At 44.9% G+C, this 24,427-nt stretch overlaps 1 protein-coding gene across 2 annotated transcripts in view; it reads right to left on the bottom strand.

Annotated features, from left to right (window-relative positions):
• Positions 1–24,427, bottom strand: part of LOC308069723 (uncharacterized protein) — a 90,612-nt gene that overhangs the window by 51,248 nt on the left and 14,937 nt on the right. The window contains exons 2-5 of one of the 2 annotated variants that reach the window (XM_080402549.1): positions 23,535–23,645; positions 4,510–4,613; positions 3,457–3,555; positions 933–2,371 (exon numbers count right to left, since the gene is read on the bottom strand). The exons of the other annotated variant lie outside the window; for it this stretch is intronic. The gene's annotated coding sequence lies outside the window, so the exon portion shown is untranslated. The remainder of the gene's footprint in view (positions 1–932; positions 2,372–3,456; positions 3,556–4,509; positions 4,614–23,534; positions 23,646–24,427) is intronic. 2 annotated transcript variants of the gene reach the window in all.

Raw genomic sequence — 24,427 nt, 5'->3', positions numbered from 1 at the left:
GGGAAAGCTATTTGGAAAAGCGGTGCCTATGTAGAAAAAATGAGATCTATGTAAACAAGACAGAAAGGAGCTGGGACTTAATGGAGTTAGAGTTGCAGGAGAGTTTTAAATTAAAGACTGAGGGTAAGGGAGAGGTATGGAAGAACACACAGTTTGGATGAAGCTGTCAAATCTCTCTGTTAAGAAAAAGGATAGGACAGAAGGCAATGAAGATAAGTGGTAGCTAGCCCACAACCACATTTAAAACCCTTTCTGTACAAATGGCAGTGATCTGAAAATAAAGGAAGATGAACTAGAATGTCTGGCTGTAAATAGGGATATTGACAACACACGTATCTGGGAAACTTTCTAGAAAGAACTAATTAGTAAAATACTATTATACCAGGTTTAAACAGTATAAATGTCATAACAGTTCATGCCAGGGAGGGAAAGACAATTAAGTGACTCAAGTTCTCAGAGATCTACATAGATTGAGTGTACCAAATGAAATGTTTACCTTTAAAAAGGAGAATCACATAAAAGTGAGGAAATTTCTTGAAATCAGCAGCTAAAACCAGTAAAGCACTTGTTGATGATATAAGATTGTTTAAAGACACTCTACAGCAGGCTCAGCATCAAAGAGAAAATATTCAAAGGAAAAGAAAAAGTAAGCCAACATGATTAAACCATGTAACACTTCTGAGATGTCAAAATTCTTAAAAAAATAGGGAGTAAAAGAAGATGGAAAAGAACATAAAGTCTGACAAAGTGGATGTGAAACTACAATAAAGAAAATGAAAAGCAACTTGCTAAATGTGTAAAACGTAATGATAAGACTTTTCCTAGCACAGCAAAAGCGGGAGGCTGCCAGAGAGCTCGTGGGGTCCATGGATGATCCATATGTAAAAGGAGCACTTGAGAGAGACAGGCCATAGTAGAAAATCAAAACTAACTCATTGTGTTAGTGTTCCCGGTGGAACTCCCACGCTGGATCACTCATTATGGAGGATCAGTCTTTGGGGGTAGTTTCATGACATCTTCAACAGGACCAGGCTGAGGCCTCCCTTCTCCTTGGTCAGGGTCTCCTGCCCCGTTCCTTGTGTCAGCGCTGCTGGTCATTGCCTAATCGCATGGTGAGCCAGCTCAGGCAGTGAAGGCAGACCAAGGGTATGGGTGATACTGCACGCAGCCTGGGATGCCAGGTAGCAGAGAGAGGCTCCAGCAGCAGGGACTCCCTGCCTTGGTGTCATGAATTACCAGCTTTCCCAGGGAGAAGTTTGATGAGGGACTTCCAAGACTGGGGGATGCAGAAGGAAAAGCCATCAGCTGGAAGCTCAGCCCAGCACACAACAAAAATACATTCTGAAGGAGCTGTGGGAGAGGCTGAGACCTTGGATATTAATCTAAAAATGTTTCTGGGTCTTCTCCTTGCCAGAAAATGAGAACATGTTGGAGGAACCCTAGGACTATGCCATAGACACATCTGGGTCCCCTGCTGCACCCAGGAGCCAACTGCTCACCCCGCTGAGCGCAGAGCCAGCGCAGCCCATCAGGTTCCTCACCACACTGGGTCTGGGGAGCACCCAGCTGGCAAGGAGGGGTGATGTCTTGAGGATGCCAATATGACATTTCTGAGCTGTGTGGTTCAGAGACAAAGCGGGTGGATGTCAGTCAGCCCGCTGAGGCGATCCATGGCGGCTGCTAAGGGCTGGTATTCTTTACCTGACACAGAACTGACACAAAGCAAAACATTTACTCTCCATGCCTCATTGAACTCCTATATAAATAAGGAGAAGACCCACCTCATGAGGTTGCTTCAAGAATTGATATGGCCAAAGCTTTGAGATTCTTAAATGCAAGCACAAATTATTTAAACAGCTTTTAAGCAGTTCTCTTTAAATGTGAAACAGACATGGTTACGTCAAGGTCCTTTCAATTGGATATGTGACCAAGATGAAAGTGAGGGTCTGGAGCTGATCATCTTCAAAGTGGAAGCACCTGGAGTGGCTGCTCTGTGAGGATGCCAAGCACTGCACAGGCACTGGAAATTCAAAACATTCCAGCTGGTGATTTGTTACACCAATCTTTTTCATCTAAGCTAGATCAGGCTGTGAATCAACATGGCACAGACTTCCTGCGATGGACAGAACCACGCTGCAGTCGTTTAAAGCAGAGACATGCAAAAGTTGTATCCTTTTCCTTTCTGAGCATTTCTGCTTATCCAATAATCAAGCAATTTAAAGCTCCCAGTTTTCCCATAAACATTTGCCACGAGCAGTTACGTTTAGCCATGTCTCGGCAGGTCTTAGTTCCATGAGCAGATTTTTTATGATAATTTTTGTTTTTTTCACAGTAGCTCTCCAAGACTGTATTTGGAACCACGTTGTGCTATCTGAGGGAGAAAGAGAGACTTTGTACTTTTTCCAGACACAAGAATAGCTTTCTCTGAAACCAAGCACAGCCAGAAATGCAAATAAATGACTGTCACAGTATCTGACATGGTAACACTAATTAAAGCAAAATTAAATGAAGATAACGAGCCTTTGATGATTGCCTCTTTTCCTTAAATTTGGTAATTTGGAATTTCCTAGCCACGTGGATCTTCCAAAATGAATATTCAAGTGTTCCTTTTCCTCTCCAAGTGTCACCATGCTCTATCTGAGGGCACTAGAGACTTTTCAGGGAGGTGTGGTTGGAAACACTGTCTCCTATCTGTCCCAGCCAAGCTCCTGAGTCACGCTGGTACAGAGGGCAGGAGAGGTCGGTGTTTGGATTCTTCTGAGTGAAGCTGGAAATCTTGGCAAATGCTTTGGATGTGCTGGGTGCTTTATTCCTAACATCCCTCCTGAAACATCACACAGTCCAGGCATGCCATATGGCCCAACAAACAAGCTTAACGTTTAGGTTGTTGCTGCTTTTTCAATCAGACCTTAGGTCACCATCCATTAGGCCTTAGGCACTTTGAAGCTCATGCATGTAATTAAATCCAGTTAAATAAAAGATAAAATCCATCTTGTCTTTATACTGTCTTGAATGCTGACCTGAAATAAGCCAATGTTGTGTTTGCACTTTTCAGCACTCCACAGTGGAGATCAAACACATCCCATTTCTCATGTTGGGATTAATAAGTGACTCCCAGCTAACTGAACCTCTCAGCTTCCATGATACCAACACATCCAACACTCATTTCCCAATATTTTAGCCACTTTTGTGGTTGCCATTACTGTGGTCTCTGGTCAGCGTCATAGTCTTGAATGCATATATACCCATCACATCTCTGTGACTGACAGCTGCTCTTTTACCAACAGTACAGATGGACATCTCTGGGCCAGAGAACAGAACATGTCCCACGCTATGACAGACACCTTCCAGCTCCTTGGAGCTCAGCAGGCAGCACAATCATTGCACCAACTTTTCTCTCCCGTTTTGTTTCAAAAGGCACAGGCCAAATCCCACTGGCATCTACAAGCATCTTACCATGGACTTCACAGACCTTCTACTGACTTCAGCAAACTTGGCTCGAATGTAATTGCTCCTGCCAGCCTTCCTGTGCTCCTGGACTTCGCAGGGCAACTGCTAAGGACAGAAATAAATCCTTTGTTTACTCTGGTAACTGGAGAGCTGCTTTAACCTCTGGCTAAAAACTGGTGCCTTTTCCTATCAGGTTTATGAGTCACTCATCCCAGGAAAACTAGTGAACTTGGAAAGCCCAGTGCTCACTGAACAACAGGAAAGGATGACTTTTTAATTGAGTGGTGGCAAATTTCATCATCTGGTTTTCCTGGGTGGCTTTTTTCTTTTTATGTTATGTTAAGTCATTGGTTTAACACAGCTCAGGCTTGTTCCTCGCAAATTCCTTTTCTGTGTGGTATTTCAGCATCATATCCAGTTTGGGATGAAAAACACTACTGGTGTGAGACTCTTACAGGAAACAGCAGGTGTAATGTGTGACTACATAAAGAGTGCAGGCAATTAATACATCTGTAATAGATTTTGTGCTTGGTCTAGAATAGTCAGACCTTTTAGCACAGGGACTTGTATTTCTTTTTTTCTTTTTTTTTTTCTTTTTCTCCTTTTTTTCCTTTCTTCCTTTCTTTTTTTTTTTTTTTTATGTGAAGTCAAAGTGCTCACTTTCTACAGAGCTGTTTTCAGAGAAAACCACATTGCTTCTCACATACTGTCTGGCCAGGAACAGCCAAGGAATTCTTAAAAGGTGACCTTCAAAGGTGACTTCTTTTTGAAGAATTAAAAAAACCCAACCTGCAATACCTTTCCTCTCCAATATTAACACTAGAAATTCAGGTCTTATCACCCTGTTTTTCCACAACTGAAGAGTTATGACAACATCCTGAGAAGCTGCTCTGGGGGTATTTCTCCACTGTACAGTTAACTCATATTCTGATTCAAATTAAAATCAGTGGCTCTTGTAATACATAGAAGACAAACCTCTGACTGGACCAGGGTGTGCTCCCAGTCCAGACCAGCTTACCTGGCTGGCTGTAGAGGGCAGAACCTGGGACTGGACCTTACCTGTTTTGCACTGTGAGTGCAGACAGGAAAATGAAATAAAAATCACTTGGATTGTGGTGGTTCTCCAGTGCATGTTCTTTAGCTCTCCTGTGGCAGCCAAGGGGCTGCAAAAAAATCGTACAGCCTTTAAACACCAGAAAAGTCTGGCTTGGTGACCAGATACACACAGATTAGCACAGCATCAGCAAGGTCATAGGAGTACAGGCAGATCTGTGCTTGTAACTGGGCCAGGTCAACTATGCAGTGAAAACAAAGCTTGGTAGGGGAACTGATTTTTGTGTAAAATCTCTGATAGTTTTGCTAGCACCTCACTAAGTTAAGCAGAAGTCACCTGGTCTCTGCGTGGCAGAGATGTTCAAAAGAGCCCTCTCCTCATGTCTGTGTCCTTTGTGGAAGATCAGTGCATAAATGGTGAAGAGAAGGCTTGACATTCTTGGCACTGCAAACGAAGCAGATAACTGTATCTTTGGTGTAATGGAGGAAAACATATATAAACCCTCCTCAACAGAGCTATACAGAGGAACATGAGCAAGTATCTCCCCCTTGACAAAAATCAAAGGCTTTCTACATTGTTTGATATAATAAACCACAAATATTTCCAGTTCCTGCCTATACTCACCCTGTTCCCTGTACCCCCTGCCCTGCACCGCTTTAGGTTGCTTTGAATGACACTGACACTACTTACAAAACCAGCAGAAAGTAAATTACCCACATGTATTATTGCAGGGTTAATTTTTAACCTCTTCCAGCTGCACAGTCAGCTGGCTTGGTGAGACTGTTCCTGCAACCAGTGATCAAGTGACAGCTTTCCATTCCTGTCATGCATGGTTTGGAGGATTCCGAACAGAGTGCTGCAGAGTTGCACCACATCCTGAGCCCACACCACGACCAAAGAACAGGGCCAAAGGGCTGCAGAAGCCACATGTGCCCAGAGGGCTGCAGGGATGGACATAAGAGAGAAGATGAGATGAGTGAGACACATGCATCTGAGAAAAGTGACATTAATTTGGGTCACTATGAGACTTAGAGGTCTACAGGAAGGGTATCAGTATCACAGCCAGTGCTTATTCACCGTGACCAGCACTGTGTCAACAGGCCCATGGGGAGCAGAGCACTGGCCAGTATCTGTCCACGAGCTCTCGGGGGGCCACAGACCACAGACTTGGTGGAGCAGAGAGCAGCACACACTATATACTCGCTCCTTGCTGTCAAAGAGAGGATCTGCAAAGCATAACTAAACCCTGGTGGGCCACCTACCTGAACCAGTTGTTGCTTGGCTCCCGCAGGGACCCACAGCCTCACAGCTGTAGCAGCACAGAGACTGCCACCCACCCAGCTGGGGAGAGGCATGGGGATGAGCATCATGTGGGGCCCCACAACGTGGGGCGAGCCCAGACTGAAAGGATCCTGCTGCTCTCTGCCACATCCTGCAGCTGCAGTGCCCAGCCATATGCTCCAGCTGAACCAGCTTGCTAGCCCCCTGAGACACCCGGCACAGAAAAATGTGAAATAAAGAATATAGAAAAATATAAAATAAAAGAGATGAGCAGATCATTTCTAGCATAGCAAATTTAACCTACTCACCCAAAGCATTCAAGGAGCACCAGAGCCGTTGTAAATGGTGGGAGAAGGTGGCAAGGAGCAGGATTGTGGGGGAAATAAGATTTTCTCTCTGGTGATGGGTAGCTGCTAAAATGCCTTGCACCATGGCAAGAGCGAGACCTTTGGGCTATGTTGAGGGAACAGCCGCTTGAAACTGCAGATGTCCAAGCTGAAGCAAGACAGGGAGTGTCTGCCTGGCTCCTTCCTTCAGCAGTACCCTGTGTGTCCACGGCCACAGGGCTGCACCAGGACTAGTGCTGGCATGGGGCAGAACAGTCCTACACCAGAGGCAACTGCCTGTGTGGTTATGGCAGGAGTCTAACAGCAACAAGAAAGAAAGATTTACATCTTGCTGAGAAACGTACTATAAAGTCTGCGAAGCTCTGTCAAGCCTCTTCCTGGAGCTACATCCAAGGACTTTTCAATTGAAAAGCTATTTTCTGCTTTTAAATTGAAGAAAAGGTATGACCAGCTCTGTGAAACACCCCTGACTGAGGAAAGCCCCAAGTGCAAATACTTTCCCATAGGCATAGTTTGGAATAGAATAGGATCAGAAAGGCATATGAAAAAACAACCAGGTTGGTGATGCCTGCACAGGCACCGAAGCCTCAGCCTCCAGCCCCGCTTCCAGTGGCCAAGCTTATGCATGAGAGTAACCCTCCCAGCTAGATAAGGCTGCAAGGGGAGATTTTAGCAATTAACCTGCCTAAACAACAGTCCCAGCACTGCTAGCCCAAACTGTGTGAGAAGTCAAGAGCAAAATTCAGTAGAGTGGGTGAAACACAAGTGGTGAGGCAACCATGCTCAGACATAAAAGTGACCATCTACTTAAAAATAATTATTCTGATCTCAGCTGTCCTTAATACCACTAGTAAGAAAGCTGGTTATGTTAGGCTTTTACTAAAAAAAAAAAAAAAAAAAAAAAAAAAAAGTACTACTATTACTGAAAATACCTCTACCTCTGTGACAATCCAATCAAGGCTTCTCAACTGTCCTCCACACTCCTGAGCCCTACAGGATTAGACCACCTTTAGGGCAGCCAGTGCAACATGCTATGCAAGCACAAACACAATTATTTCTAGTTGTCTGCTTTGGGACCACTGTACTGAGAAGGCCGATCAGCCTGCTCTGAGTCTGTCCACCACAGACAACGTAAACCAGGTGTGAGAATCCACTTCTGCTTCCATCACCCTCCCTGTTAAGCCAGCACCATCTCTCCTAATGGCAGAGAAAAGGGTACTGGTCAAAAGCAGGGTGAAAGACAATTTTTCTGCCCTGTCAGCATTACAGGTTGGAAGCACCAGAGAATGGGAAGCTGATGGTTTGGTATGTTTTCATAGCAGAGAGGGGAAGCATGTCAATAATACAGAAAAATGTGCCCTGTAGCTCCCATGGTACCAGTGCTATATCATGTGTGCACTTCTAGGCCACCTAATAATAGCAGAATATTGGTAAACAGAGGGCTGGGACTAGGGTGAAGAGTGAGTGGGGAAAACGATGACAACAAAGGAAAAGCTGTTAGGGAAGGAGGCAGGAATATGAGAATATTAGGAGCACATAGTTAGCTCCACTATCAGCAAGGTGAAGGACATAAGTGGGCAGGCTGGCCAAGGTGACAGCCTGGCTGCAGTGGGGTGGGTACGGAGTGTTCATCACAAGGGAGGGGATATGTCAGGTGAGGGATTGCAGTCTGCTGGGACGCAATGGCTTTTGTCTACACTGCTCAGTTTAACCCAAATCAGCCCAAAACAGTGCAGCCCCATGCACCCATCCGCTGCTGGGCTGCAATGCAGACCAACCTGATGCTCTGTGGTCCAGCCTCCAGCGGACAGAGAGAGAGAAAAGAGTTTTCTCACTGTCACATGCCACCTTCTGCCCCCAACTCTGCATGATAGCCAGGGCCAGGCTTTTACACAAGTATTGATTTAATGGGATTCTCCACCGTTTGCGGGATCTGGTCCTTCAGAGGTCCGCAGGGTGAGGCCATGACATAAGGCAGGACTTTGCAGTAAGAAAGAGAAAATCACTGATGGGGAATCCGCTTCCCCCCACCCCGCCCCCAACGCAGGAGAAGCAGCATGCCCTCTCTGCATGCCTGTAAGTGCTTCTTCCTAGGAAGTAAATTGCTAGTAAATAAACCAACACGTATCTCAAGGCTTGGTTTGGTTTTTCCCAATCTTGTCAAGCGCTTGGCAGCTATGAAAAGGGATGGGAAGATATAGTTTTGGTAAGGAGTTAATGAAACTTCGTAGTTCTTGTTTACGTGTCAGGCTTTGAGGAGCCAGAACGGAGCCCAGGCTGTGTCCAGCCATCAGCCGGCCACGAGCAAGCTGTGACTTAACCACCACAGGGGAGAGTGAGCTGGAAAAAATCCCTCATGGATTCCCAAAACAGCTACTGGCTGATCTGGTCCTGAGGTGACTAATAACAAATTGGACTGATTTGACACTCTGTGGCTTTACTGGAAAGTTAACTTTTTTTTTCTTTTTTTTGTTTGTCATCCCCACAGCATAAAAAAGCTCCTTCCCCTTGCTGGGTTCCAGGGAAACACAGAGGAAGCTCAAATAAAGTAACAATTTACTTTGATGCTGTAAATGTTACAGCAATGCTTATTTGGGAATTGGGAAATTTCATTTGGTCTGTGCTAAAATGTCCTAACTAAATTGTGTTCAGATCTAGCATCAATAAGAGGCCCCACAATAAAGAGGGCCAAGAGCAGAGAACAAAAACACACATTGAAAAAGAGAAGTTTAAGCCGGTCTCTCTTAAAACACAGTATGAGCTGGGCCTCAGCGCACCTTGCTCTTGTTCAGTTTTGCTAATTATCCTTCCTGGGTCAGTTCATTGTTTGCTTGGCTTTAAAATATTATTTCCCCCGTCTCTGGTTGAAACTTATTACGCCTGCTCTCCAGGCTTCTCAGAAGCATTATCAGCCTTCAAAACCTCCTGCATTCCTCCTTCGTGCTCCTGTTCCTGCATCCCATCATCCTCGCCAGCCCAGAGGTATCAATTAGAGGATGATCCCAGGGCACTCACACGATGCCATCAAAAAGCCACTGTGTCACCTCCTCACACCACTTCCTCAGCACTCGTTCCTATGATTCCCATGTTGCTGGAAGGGAGAGGCATGAAAACAAATGTGACCTGTGCTTCTCCAGGACACAGTCGCAGCAGCTCTTTCTGTCAAATTAGCAAAAGGAACTGGCAGAAAGGAGCCTGTTATTCTGGTTCTGCTGACCACCTGATGACAGAAGCAATTAATCCCAAATGGAAATAAAAATGTTATGAAATGCATGTCAGTCGTCCTTAAAAAAAAATTGCAAGCAGAAAACTGCATTTTTCTTTCCTTAGTAACAAGTTTGGAAACAGAAATAAATTTGTCAGTTGAATCATCTGGAGGTGCTTAGTCTGCAGGTTTCTCGAAACAACACACAGGATGAGATTTTTAAAAGTTGGAGAAGGATATAACCAAGTTGTCCCCTTCTTCCCCTTTTCTAAGCATCCTTACTTGCATTATCAGCAGAGGTACAGAAAACATAATAGAGGGAATTCAAGAAGCTCGTAAATGTTACTTTTTTCTATCAAGTTCTGAGTTTTCCAACATGAGACTTTTCAAGTGGGATGAAGAGAAATTTCTATGTTTTTCTTAAGAAACAAGTAAACAAAGAAGCCACCCACAAAGCATAACACCAGAAGTCATCCAAGTCGTGGTTTCAAAGTGAGCATTTCGCGTAAACCTAATGTCTAGTTTTGTGAAATTGCTCCTGAGAAAAGCTCTAAGCCTCAAATGTAACTTCTTCAGACCTGAAGTTCTAAGGATTCATACTGCTTTGGGGCATTTGCATTTTCCTCCTCCCTCACTTCTTACTTTGCTACAGCAAACATTTCAGGGAAGTGTTTAAGTGCAAGTAAAAATCTGCTTGCAGTGCTGACTTTAGTTTTCAAGTACACAGTATTGAATAGGGAGGGCAGGAGAATCTGTCTTGATTTTTTTGTGGCTTTGTCCTGAATCACAAAGACCAGATGGGTAATTTCAAGCAGAATGACTTTTATATCTGAACGGGAAACACACAGAACAAATGACAGCAAAAGTCAAGCCTCCTGTGTAGCAGGTACCTTCTACGGCACTCCTCAGAATGAAACATGAAAAGCACCCCTGCCCCTGCAGACCTCTCAGGGATGGACAGCTTCAAAGCACTGCAACACCTTTTTAGAAGACACTTCATTTACACCGAATTTATAAAACTGTCTATTCCTTCACAGATGATAAAGGATGGATGCACAGTGAAAAGCAAAGCTCTTTTTCACTCTGTTAGTACAAACGTGGCCAATTCTTTTCTTACTGTGCAGAGACTCTTGTGTGCATGTACTTTGTGTGCAAATAAGACAGTGCAACATTATTCTGACTTGGTCTTTATCTCTTGCCAAATGGCTGTAACAAAGAATAAACATTTCTGAGTGTATCTTGCTCCGCTCTCGAGTACTTCTTCCCATCCCTTTGCTATGACTTACTTAAACAATTATTTCGACACTTATACAATCCTGATGCGAACTGACTCACCTATACTGATTAAACCATTGTAAAGGGATTATCTCCATTTAATCCTTGTTGTCCTATAGATACAAATTAGAGCAGCATTTGAAATGCACACAAGTGCTCTCAACCTTTGTGTTTAACTTCGTTTTCTTGCTTTTGACTGTCTGTGGCCTCCCTTGCCTTGACAAATATGTTCCTATTGCTTCTTTTTCCCAAACTCAGACATCACACCCACACCTATACAAGTAATCTTTTCTTGAACTGTGCCACTCCATATTCCCTTCTCCATCTGTGTTTGCTCTTTGACCAGCTCTACAGACTCCACCACCCTTTCAATGTGCAAATACCCCTGCGTATCTCACACACTGAACCCCGGCTGGGTTTGTGCATAACCCTTCAGCATAGCCTGAAGAGCATCCCCGCTCCACAAGCTGCTGCTCTGCTGAACACCCACTCCAGTCAGGGCATAGAGAGGAAACAATCAGTCCACAATGGCAAGGCCTCTTCTGAGTTAAAATTTCTTGCAAATTTACATATTTAGGAAATAGAGACAATCTTGAAGCTGTATGACATGGCCCCCTCTTCTGTAGCTCTTCCTCTTTAACGTGTTATATGTCATGTATTAGCTTACAAACTCTTTGCTCCTATTATTTGCCCGTAATAAATTTCCACATGCTTACTGGGTATATCTGAAGGACATAAGCTGCACAACAGCATCCTTGTGATTGCTTGAAACCATCGGATCTAATGCTCCCAGACTTATCTAAGCCTGGAAGTAAACAACCTCTCTATGGCACCACCCCATGCTCCACCCACCAACTCTACTTTCCAAAAATAATGGGCAGTGAGTGAAAATGAAAGGGTTAATTTCTCTCTGTCTCTGGTTAACCTTTCCAGGCTATTCAGTTTCCTTTCAGACTCCAGCCCATCAGAGGCATGCAAGTTGAGGGATAGAATTACACACTGGGCATGTTTCCTGTACTTAGTGGGTGGATAGAGCACAACTTCCGTACTAATAATGTCAAGGTAATTAGGACATCCTGCAAAACCTGTAACAGGGAAGAAATAACCATTGTTTATTGTCATTTTCCATTGTTGAGGTGTTGGGCTCCCCTCACAACTCTTCTTGTCTTTCGTTTTGAGCCCATCTCTACATTTGCAGGGACACAACTGAGCCAAATACAAGAACCCCAGGATTTGCAATATGGACTTGGGTTAAAATCTTTTTCTTTTTTTTTCCAGCCCCACCAGTCCTCCCAGCCCTGTCTAAGGGCCTGTAGCAATCACTGAAACCAGCACCTCTGTCCCTCACATAAGCCTCTGAGCCACCGGGCTGCAGAAGCCCATCTCTGGCTCAGCAGTGAATTAGTTTATGCAGTGTGACACACTTCCAACAAGATGGATCAAGAGCACCTCTCACACCCCTCCTTCTTCCACAAAGCAGACTCTAGTCTGATGGTTAGGAGAACCCTTGGGCAGATGAGGCAGAGCTCTAGAAAGTCATCTCCCCTCTCGAGAAGAGCCCAGTGTGCAACAGCTGCTTACTGGAGTCACTTCTGGCTCTGCTGGGAAGAAATGCTTCTTGTTCAGCCTTCGAAAGAAAAGGCACCAGCACTGACCTTCAAGCATCATGAAGCCCAGCAGCCTCCTCCCAGGCCACAGGAGCCACAGAATGGGGTAAGATTTAAATAATTATGCTCAGTGTTTTGTACTGGCTCCCTTAAAAAGCTCCTTTCTTTGATGTATGCTTTGGTGGATGCCATCTAGAGGAGTGGAACTCTTCTTTTGCCCTTCAGGAAGCCAGATTTTGGAGAAAAGCAACACACTTTCCTTGGGGCCAGTGAACGTAGCTGGAAAAAATGTAAACAAGCTGGTAACTGAACTTTTTTTTAGATCTCTGTTTCACAAGATTTTTAGCAGCAGACAACTAACGCTACAGGTTTGCTATGAGCTGCCTCTCCCCTCACTAAAAATATACCAAGGATGATACAGTTGCATGGGCACAATACTGGGAACCAGTTGGACGTGCAGCCCAGGGCTGCACATTCACTGAGGGGGATGGATGAGAAATGAGACAACTGCGAGGCAATGCGCAAGCCTCTCAAAAAGAAAAAAGATCCTTCGCTGGTCTTTTCGGGTTGCAGCCATCGCAGCCTGCGCCTGCACACAGATGCCAGCACCACCTGTCCCATATCAGAGGGAGCACCTCCATGGTCAGGTGCAGACAGCTCAGCCTGGCTGGAGAGCTGGGGCCTGCTGGGTTCCAAAGCCATTTAGATGCATTAGCAAGGACCATCTCTTAAGCCTTGGCGAGGGAACGTGACTGTGCAGACATACTCTTGACTGGGGCCGCTAGGTACTAATTCATGCGTGTGCTGCCCAGCTAAATGGGCTTTATGTCCATAATGGAACACAGCCCTTTCTAAGGTTTCCTGGCTGCTGGCTGCTGATGTTCATAAAGCACTTCAAGGAAACCAACACCGACTTTTCCTCAGGTGGAGGTTTTCAGGATGCTGCGTGTCTCTTGTTTGCTCTGCCAAACATATTTCCGAGAGTCATGGTTTTGCATACATTGCAAGCACAGCCTGCATCAATATCCTGGGGGGAATTGTGATTCTAATTAATGACGGAGTCCTCCTAAAGGTGTCTCTATTAAGCTTGTACATAAGGGCATTCTGCTAGGAAATTTCCCTTCCCTCTCACATAGAACAAGCTGTTGCCATCTGCAAAAGATATTGACAACAATGCTGAGCCTAAATTGTTAAGTGCACTGCTGCCGGGCTTGTGGGGAGATCCACATGTTGTACAAACCCCGTCTGAAGGGGCTTGCATGTAATGAAATTCTGCACTTGCTTTTCAGAACTGTCAGGTTTTCACACTGCACTTGCGACTGTCATCAAATTCAGCCTGTAAAAGAAAGCTATGCATTTCAGATGTGAGGGAGAGGCAGAGAAAACGGATCTCAGGTCCTGAAATAATTAAAGATGATTCTGAAAGAGTTTGAAAAAATGAAATTGTGAAAGTAAGTTACAGCATAAGTCAACAGAAGACTGCTAGCAATCAGAAGGTCATGGTTGTCTGTAACGATACTTTTAACCCTATAAAATAACACCTGTGCCTGAAGGCTGCTCTCCACTCAAAATTTACTAGCATAATCATACTGCTAAGAACACGCTCTGTTTGGGCACACTTCTTTCGAAATAAGAATGTTCATATAGGCTGGAAATATGGGTGTAACATAAGGTATAATTATTCTGGTAAACTTCCCTTCCCTAAGAAAAAAACCCACCTTGTCTGGTTCATTGTGTGCACTGATTTTAGAAGCAACAACTGACCCACAGATGAAGGAGCACACCCACCCAAAAGACAGGTCCCACAGCCCACGTGCTTCCCTATCTGCCAGGCTAGAATCAAAAAGCTGAGACTTACAGAAAAATCCACCTTTCCACAAAAGTCTGGAAGGAGGAGGTTGGTGGCTGAAGTGACTAAGTAACAGCAATGCCTTTGGTCTAGCTCACTGTTTCCTCTTCACTGCTACAACGTGGGAACGAAGCTGTGGGATAACTGGGGGTGGGAGAGCTGCAATGGTTGGTCTGGGCAGTGCCTTTCCCTCAGAGACTGGGGATTTCGTACACAAAGCAGCCTGTGCCTCTCAGCCTCCTGGAGGAGTGCGGGCCAGCAGAGGTTAACAATTGACCCTAACCCTTCTGTGTGGGAGTGGGTTGAACTGAGGCAGAGGCAGCAGAAATTCCTGCTGACGGGTCCAGAAGGGTCACCTAGCGATAGGCTTCAGCTCTACCCGAACTCTGAAGAATGTCCCCGCTTGCCAGTCTCGCTAGGCCACTGAAAAGGTGGGGATTTCATGGGACTGCTCAGCTGCAGGGTTTTCCACTCGGTTTTCTTCTGAAAAGGAAGATCCCAGCCACTGGACTTGGACACTGTAATCCTGAAGGTCGTCCTGTGAGCAGCCCATGAGCATTCCCTGCCTCAGCGCTTTGCTCAACTCAGCCTGCAGTGACACAGGTTTTATGGGTTTCAACCACTTCCTTCGCAACGCTGCCTCAGATATCCCCACGAGGAATGCCATTTCCTTTTGCTAAGCTTTTCATGCCATTCCTAGTCATGCCCAAGTAGCTATTCTCCTGTCTGACTTACTCAGCCTTTGAAGACACACAGCTCCTAAGAGATGCAGGTGCTAGAAAGTGCTCTTAGGAGTCCAGCGTTAGGACATGGTCAGTTAACTGCTGCAGGCCTTCAAGTCCTGAGCAAATCCTCTAGTGACTATTAACAGCAATGAAAGAAATTCTGCCTTTTGCCCTAGAGACTCTCTGGTATTTTTGAAAGCAAGCAGAGCTGCCAGGCCAGAGTCAGTTCTGCTCATTGACTGCCTTCTGTTCCTCCCTCGGTCAGCTTTCTAACAGAGACAAGCAGCTGCCCAAGCCTCAGAGTTCTTCAGATGTTGATCTAAACAGTGCCCAGAGCTGTGTCTGCCCACAGGAACTTGGCGATGTCAGATAGGTATAAGGAAGAGCTTCTGGTGGAGGGAGTTTGAAGCAGCTCTGCTGTCTGCCCACAGCTGCTGGAAAACAGTGAGGCAGGACACAGTGGGCAAAAGCCTACAAAATAATACTAATCAGAGTCACTTTGAAGAAAATGTTGTGAATTTACCAGTTCAAACTCTTCAGGAGAGAGATGTATCACCAGAGAGCCTCACAGCAGGCTACAGACATCACCCAGCTCTCAGGGAGGAAGCAAATTCCTTTCACGATGTGGTGCTGTGCAACCAGCACGTCTGTATCTGGGCCCAAGCATCATGTCAGGAAAGAGCATCCAGAAGGGATCAGTGGTGACAAGCAAAGACACTGAGACACCTTGCAAAGACCCTTCTTTAGAGACCATCTCACATTTTGCATGGTTTTATAAAATCCTGAACGGAGCATGTTGCCTCACATGATGCTGTCTGATGGAGAAGAGCAGCTGGAGCACTCAGAAACTACATGGGGGCCTCACTGTGTGGCTGAGGCCAGTGTAGATAACCTGTGCTGGAGTTCCACTGCCAGATGGCATTGGGACTTTCATCAGGCAATCAAAGGTCACAAAATACACATACATATTTTAAAACAATCATTTGACACTCTCAGAATAGAGGTGAAGAGTCTTCTTTACACACTTACTACAGCTTTGCATACCGCCAGGTGTTAAGAAAACCTTAAAAGTGCTCTCCTCATAAAAGCAACCACAGAAGAAATATTTCTGATCTCAGTTATCAGTCCACAAACATCATAGAGTTCAGACATTGCTTATGAGACACCCTGGATGTCAGGAGTGAGGTAAGTCTACCAATTCCACTAAATCATGCCTCCTGGTTCTTCAAAGAAAACAGCAGTCGCCCTAAAGACACATTGCTCACTTTCATTGGCATTTTTCATGAAGAAGAGAAGCAGAGCCATTCCCCATCAGGTGACCCTGTAAGGGACATCCTGTACAGCCATGCTAACAGACCCCTACCCAAGCTCAGCAGACACCTTGAGTGATCGTGAACGCCACAGGTGCCTCATCCCAGGTCCAAGTGCTTCGAGGATACAGCAGATGGCAGAGATTCTCCCTGCAGCTCTGAAGTCACGTCTGCACTGAAAAGCAGTGTCGGCTGTTCTTTTTCCTTCGTTCCCCCTAAAACAATCCTTCGACCTGACCCTCAAGCAGCCCCACTCCCCTCGGGACCCAGGGATGTCCCAGGGCCACCTAGCCAGCCTGCCTGAGAAACACACAGCAGCGCCCGGAGTGCGAAACCCAGCGCAGGCGGCGTCCCTAAAAGCACAAACCTCTCCTCACCAAACCCTTCACCCAAGGTCGCACTGCCAGCTCTGCTCCTGACGTACACCTTGCCTCGGCACGGCTGCCAAAGGCGTCTTGAATTAAGTCAGCCAATAAGTTTAGTGATACCTGGAGGTTGTGTTTCATATGCCTCTGCTCCCAAAAGAAAAAAGCTAACAGGGGAGCTGTCGTGGCTTTGACTAACTTTTGTTTTGAGTTTCGTAGTTCCTTGGATTGAGAAGCAAGAAGTGAAACCTTAGGGTGAGGGTGCAGTGTAAATCCCCAGATAGATCTAATCAGATGAAGACTAGAGTCTTTGTTCAGCTCCATAACGTGGCTTGACCTACATCAAAGCAGGACCTTAGTGAGAGGGAAGACTTTGCAAACAACTCCAAGCATGAAACCCAGCCAGCACTTGGAGGTAGGACGGCTGTGACATGCATAGAAGGAGAACCAGTGCTAACACGGACCAGTAGCTTTCATTAAATGATCTGGTTTTGTGATCAGCTAAAGCCAGTCTGAGTCCGCTTCCTCCTTGCCATACATTGCCATCAGCTCTCCCATGTGGGCACTGGTCATCACAGCGTCAGGTGCATTGCCAGACTGGCCTGCTGATCTGGATCAAAACCAAAATCCTGAAAAGTCTTCGGACAGGTAGGAGCTAATCCTTCTCCCCATCCCAAGTGCCAGCACCAACAAGGGAAGTGGCAGGAAGCTGCAGCCAGATGTTCAGGGGAGGACAGGACTGCTTCTTTCAGCCACAGTGCAAACCTGAAGCATAAATCCATGCACCTAGCACTCTAGAGAAATCACGTAATTCGTAACAGCTAGGTAGAGTACATGCCCCGTGTCCCACTGAGTATACTTAACTCAGAGGTGAACTTTCATGTGAAACGTTAGAAGATGACAGAGGAAACCAGAAACTGAACTGCAGTAGGAACATAATAGTTCATTCTGCATCCATCACACAGAATAATCAAAATAGATATTTCCTTCATGAATTGGAAACCAACCTGCTTTGTGTGCACTGAGGATCCCCAGCGTTGATACAAATTAAGAAAAAATTCCAAAGTGGAATGGTTTACTTTAAAAAATTAACTAAGTCAATATTACTGGGGGGTTAATATTATATATACACACACATATATATAAATACAAATATACATAAAAAATAAGCAAATCAGTACACTACACAATTCCTTCTAGCCTCATGTGGGTAAAGACCATTAAATTTTAGTGGAAGAAGTTCTGTGACAGCAGATTTTTCCTTTATAGCAAACACTATGGTGGATGTCAGTGCAGGCAGTTCTATAAAGCTGGGCTGATGTGAAGCTCTGAAGATCCTAGGAATGAGTTTCTGAGATTATGGATTTGTGAATGCCTAATTTTGGAGAAGGTGGGAGCGGTACCCTTATTCCACTCATCTGAGCAATGTCAAATAATCTCGTGAGCGTTCTGTACTTCTGAAAAGAAATAACAGCCTCAAGGTGGTCCGCCTTGGTTCACCGGTCACCAGAAACTGGCCACAGAAGACTGCAGCTTAAAGCTACAAGTTGAAACGAGACATGTATTTGCTTCCCAAATGAGCAGTTCATCCTCTTTAGAAGGGAAATCTGCAAGGGAAACAAACAGCTACTTCCTCCTGCATTTTGAAATCATAAAGAAACACCGTAAGCACTCAGTTTAGAGGCTTGAGCCTGATGTCTTCTACTTATGGGGTTCCCTGTCCAGCAACACAAGTACCAGCTGAACGTGGGGTGTTCTTTTAGCAGATACCTCAACCCTGATGGAATGATGTCTCCCAGCAGAGACTTCGCCATTCAGACATTTCCCCCCAAGCCTCCAGCACAGACGCCAGCCAGTACAAAGGGCACAGGCGGTTCCTGGCAGTGTGGAAATGCAGCTCCCAACTGCCAAGTCATGGGAGAGTGACTTGAAACAGCCAGCTTTGCTTGTCCCCAGGGCCACAATTTCCTCACTGCAGCATGGGGATGAGACTGCTTTTGCCAAACCTCTCTCCAGAGAGACAAGGTAACAGTTCAACTTTCACCCGTTGTCCGGTTCACCCCATCCAGAAGACTCACTGGACTGGCAAAAAACAATGGCGTGATATTACTTACTTGCATTATAACCCATCACACATTTAAGAATTTGGCCTTTTGATTTGTAGATTTTTTTACATTTTCATTTGAAAGGATTTTAGTGCAATTTGGAATCTGTGCTTTCTCAAGCAGTGGAAAAGCAAAAGGCTCAAAGCTTTAGTCCAGGCCTGTCTCCAGGCCAGAACTTGGTGAGGAAACCACTGACAGGACCCAGTATTTCCAGTTTTTCAGATCTAAATGCTGAGAACAAACCTTCCTTCCTTCCTCCCCAGTGTTACATGAACTTTCATACAGCTGCTTCAGTAGGCACAAAGGTGGCGATAGCTGAATTGCAGATTTGTCTGTGTCACTCCTGCATCACCTGTGCCTGCATTAACCATGGTAAGTCTGGACTCCCCATATCTGGATTTTCTAAATGAAAACAAGGATGTACTTTAAAAAAAATAAATCAAAACCAATGAAGCCAGAAGTCATTGAGCATAGCACAAAGATAAGCAAGACAAAATTCTCTCTAAAAGCATGTTTTGAGGCTGAACGGTAGTGGATCACTTCTGTGTTATAAACCAGATAACGGGATCACAAATGGGGTTGCTTCTGAAAGTGATCGAAGTTCTTGCCATGGAAGAGAAGTATTGTACACTGATTTTGCCAGGAACATTGAGTCAATCTGGTCTGCAACACCAAGAGAGCCAGGAAATCTCCCCTGGTCTTACCGACCTCCCCAAATCATCACTTGAGGTAGCAACATGGTAAATGAAGGAGTGATTTGGTGTCACCCAATGAATCTGGTAGAAGTTTATTTAGGAGGCACTTACTCACAAGTAGGCTATGTCAGAGCAAGTCTGTTAGAGCCAGTTATTTGGAAGTTACTAAGAAAGTCACTGAGCTGATGCAGAGAAGGGCTGATATTTGGGCAGATTCTCTCTGTTTAGCAAAGAGAGATACAGAAGACTTGGCCTGGCAGCAGCTTTTTCTATATAATAACATCACAGCAACAAGAAATGCATGCTGTTTTCCAGCACTGAATTTCTAATTCTGGCATCTTGCTTCCCTCAAACAATTTTTGTTGTGTATGTAGCTGCACTAAAGCATTATTACCTTTTGAAAGCCTGGTTTGCAGCTTTCTGTGCTATAGTCGAACACAAGCAGTGTTTTGGCTTTGTATAGAGTAGTATATTATTGCTCCATCATGGGGGAAAATCAAGAAATCAAAGAGGAGTTACAGAGAGAGAAAAGGAGGAAATATAAGTCTGTAGCTTGTTATGGACTTGATGGAGATGCTCTGCAGTTTTTGTCAGTAGCCCTACAGCTCTTATATAATATTTTTGGGCAATGGCCAGCTCAGACTCAGAGAACTGTTTTGATCAACGTTTTTTTTTGGAAAGTAGGAGAGGATTTGAATATATCTGATATCTATGGGTAATGGAACGAATAAGATGATGCAGTCAAAGCTGCAGCCCACATACACGGCTTCTAAATGTAATCCTTGAGAAAGGGATGTTATCAGCAACTCTTCCCTGGCTATGTATGGTTAAGAGTACAACTGAATGCTGTGATGGTTAAGAATCCGAAAACATACCCAGGGCACCCCTACACAGGGAGATAATACTTTGCATTAATCAGCCACCCAGCACCACTGGAGGAGTCTCACCTGTACCCAGCAGAGAGGCACAGTTTGCAGAGGGGGAAGGGAATAAGCATTGTGTTCTAGAAAAAATTCCTCTTACTAGAACAGCAGTATAGTCACAAGAAGCTTTGCAGCCCTCCTACTTAAAAACGAAACAGAAGCAACTCACTCACCTAATCAGCATAGTTACACTAGTACCACATCTCCCTGCCACCTACAACAGGACACTAGGCTGGGTCAGAGAAGTACCCTCCCCGCAGGGAGACCTGTGATTTGACAAGCCAAACAAAGTATTTGGAAATTACTGGACAGCATGAATCCTGAGCTAAATGTATGCCACCCACCAGAGACAAAAATACCCCAGCATTACACAATACCTATAGCATTATTTATGGTGCACATATTTACCTAGGGGTAAAAGGGAATTTCTTCTATTGTGAAATATTTTTCTTGCTTCAAAGTTACCACTGTTCCAGTAAATGCTGAAAAGCCACTGGAGATGCCTCTGTTGATGCTCTACACTGTTAAACCTGCTCTGGTGTGGTAGCTGTCAGTGTGTATAAAGGTGGTTACTCCCTTTGCCTGTCCATTCAGGCAAACCAAGCACATGGCACTGTAATTTTGGGCTTGTTGAGCAAATAACTGATTTGAATAGCCTGAAGTCTGTCTCAAATGGCTGCCGCATCAGTATCAAATTATACTACTTCTATGATTGCAGGATACACCTAAAGCAACCAGCTGCTTTCTTGGATGGTCCCTTTCAACTGCACCTTCAAATCAATCCAGTGCACTTGCTGTCATTTCAGCTCCCACATTTGAAGCTGGTGTGCTGATATGTGTGTAGGGATGCAGTGTCATCAGTGACTCCTTGGCCCCTAAAAGTACCAGCTGACATCTGGAAAGAGAAAGGTACTCCTGGTGGCATTAAACCTTGAGACTACATCATGTGAACAAGAAGAGCATCATAAACCCCTTTGTGCCTGTCTGGGGACTTGCGATTTCAATTTTTCATTTATGAGCTATGGCCAAATTTAGTTTCAACCTATGACATTCCTCTGTCATATTTGTTCCCATCTATATTCTTGGTTCATCCTAAATTAGCCTATGGCCCAATCTAGACTGTAACGGTCAAGGACACAATTACAACTTGTGTTGCAATCAGGTCTGGGAACAAATTATTTCCGTTTTGTGGTGTTGATGGGAACTGTGCCCATGAAAACTTGAACCCAGAGAAAGCCAGATGGTCCCATCAACTCCCTTGATAGCACAGAGGAGCAGTGCTGGCAGAGCTGCTTTTGCACTGTTTTGGTGGAGTATTATGAGAGCAAATTTCTTTCTCCATCCTTTAACTCAAGCTCACATACATTTTGGTGGGAGGTACATCTGGCTCTCAAACTTATTGTTTCTCTGAGTGACAGTTGGCAGAGTTTGGCGGGTGATTTTCATGACAAAAAGGCTTTTGTTTGGTGCCCCTTTCCAGCTAGCAGATGAGAAGCAAAGACACACAGCAATATTCAATGAACACAGCACAGCTCTTTCCAGGAATATTCTCTTTTTTAGCCTTTGCTGCAACAAAAATAGCTTTTCCACTGAAGTATATATATAAATATATATATATATATAAATTGGTGTTACTCCTCCAGAATAAACATAGATATTTTATATTTTAGCCTATCTACTGGGAAGATTATTCAATGTGAACAGGCACCCCCAGAAGAACTCAGAAATGAACTGAACAGATTGAACTCAAGTATCAACCTCAGATTCCCCTAACCAGTCTAGGCAAATTCAGCTCAGGTCTGAATCTTACAAATGTGAGCCCAACAAACTTCCCCATACTGCTCTGAAATAGAGAACAACTGCCTGCATTGTATAAAATTATTTCAGTCTTGCATAGAAACCTGTTTGCCCAAGGTTACAAGAATATTCTGGCAGAGGCAAGAATAAAAACCTTGATTTTCTCCCAGTCTACCCTTTAGGCAACTGAAACCAAGCAAGTACCCTGGAGAAGGAGACAGGCAAGCACCGTGCCAAATTAGGAATAGAAGGGGAAGAAAATTAGATATTGTGACAGGACAAGTACTCTCTTCCTTATGGGAACTGTATCTCTAAGGCCCCTCCAACAGATGCTGGAGCTCAAAGAAAAGGCTGATCTTTGTTCTTGTACCTCCGAAGCACTGGGACCCCACAGACAAGCTGTAAAACCAGATCACCAACATTTCCCATCCCTTCATTAACATCCCAGGAGAGTTCACATCTGACACCAATTACTCCACTCATTCCAGATGGTTTTCAAATACATATCAGCAAATATTTAAGGTGTGTTTTCCCTTTTTAGCAACTGCTTTTCTCTATGGCTGAAAGAAATGCCCATTAATGAATGGATGAGTGAGGAACTCAACAGAGGAGTCAGAGGAGTGTGTGTAATTTGCTCCCACATATCGCTTCACAAATTGCTTCAAGACTTTAACTGTGAAACGATTCCTCAGCACATTAAACTGCACTAAAGCAAAGCGCAGTTCCAGGCTTTAGCTCCCCATTGGCGTCCCCTTGGGTCTCCCAGCCTGCCAGCCCCAGCAGCTAGCAGCCATCACCCCAGGTTCTTCCATCATCTCTGGCTGGTGGCACCGCAGTGACTCCCCGTGCCTCCTTCCTTTGATTGCTGTACCCAGCTGTGATACAGGCTGTGCTAAAGGGGCTTTGTCAGAAAGGCCAGGCGAACAGAAGACGGCCTTCTCACCTTTCAAACCCAGAAAGGCAGGCTGCCCCCGTGGCACACCTGGCTCTGCACTTCTGGGACAGCCCAGCCATCAACTACAATCCATGAATCTTACTTTATGGTGGGGCCCTTGTGTGGCACCAGGCTGACTCCGCTGCCACCACAGAGTCTGGAAGATTACTTTTTATTTTACCTCCCACTGAGAAAAGCTCCAAGAAATGACCGAGTAGCACCTGGCTGCTGAGAGGATGAGCAGGCTGGTAAACCTTAATAATACTGTGCTCACTCAGAAGCAGCCTTTGACAGAGGACTGACAGGCACTGACAGCACACTGGTTTTCTGAGTCTGAGTTTGGGAGAGGCTGAAGGTATGCAGTGGGAGGAAACAAGTGTCTAAGTGTGGAGAAGGTATATGAACTGTCAAATACCATGCTGTCAGGTGAGTAATCAAGACTGTCCAGGGCTTGCCTGGATTACCACCATTGCAGCAGTGTCTAGAAACACTGGTCACGGGCTGAGCTGCTCCACACTCCTCAACATGGTGCAAACAGAGAGCAAAGATTGTCCTTATGCAAAGAGCTTAGCAGAGGAAACCCCAACCCACAGCACCACCAAACCCACTCACCTCCAGTTACTGTCAGTGCACTGGCTTATTCAGGTTAGGAAAAAAAAAAATCTATCTGTAAAAGCCTGTTGGGATCTTCAGACAAGACCCAGAGCCCCTCCTACATGGCATCTGCAAGAAAAAATAGGTTATATTGCATTGGCCTCTGAGGAAAAGTCCTCATAATAAAGCCTGGGTCTGCTTAACTTCGCAGGCATTAATACTGACAAGAGTTCAAGGTTCATCAGTCAAGCTAATTTGTTGAACATTACCCTGCTGTTGCTTATCTGGGATAATCTTTCCTGCTGGAGCAGGGCAGCAGCAGGCTAACATACTCGGTGCCCCTTTGCACAATCTAGTTTTACCTTCCAGCCAGTGCTCCTGCTCTGTTACAGCATCTCAGTTTAAAGGTGGCCACAAGGACAGAAAAACATGTATCGGTGTGTCCTTTTCCTTTCTTTTTCATGATGTGCCAAGGAGACAAAGAAGCCTCCTGTCATGACAAATACCGTACCTGTGCAGTTTCAGCAGCAGTACCAGAGGGCTATCATGGTAGGGTAAAACAGAGGGTTTAGGAGCAAAACGATTTTGAAAAGCCTCTGTGAAACTTGTATTGGGAAAATAAATTAAAATCAGGGTTATCAAGAACACTCTTGGGAGAAAAAGTTGTGTGGGAGATATGCCTGCCTCTTCCATCAGGAGCTGAGAAAACTTTTACTCATTGATTCACTTGTGAAATCCTCCAGCAAAAACAACTGCCTGAAACCTTTCATAAACACAGAACGTGCAATATTAGAAGGAATCCAAAAATAACCCTTCCCTTGACAAAACCTTCAATGAAGGCAGAGTAAATTGTGAGACCAGACTGCTTTAGCAGGGAACTATCAATGGAACGGAGCAGAGGAAGGACTAAG

The sequence above is a fragment of the Falco punctatus genome (assembly GCF_963210335.1).
Source record: "Falco punctatus genome assembly, chromosome: 9".
Taxonomy (NCBI): domain Eukaryota; kingdom Metazoa; phylum Chordata; class Aves; order Falconiformes; family Falconidae; genus Falco; species Falco punctatus.
The sequence above is the reverse complement of the archived record's forward strand: the minus strand, read 5'-3'. Positions and strand labels throughout refer to the sequence as shown.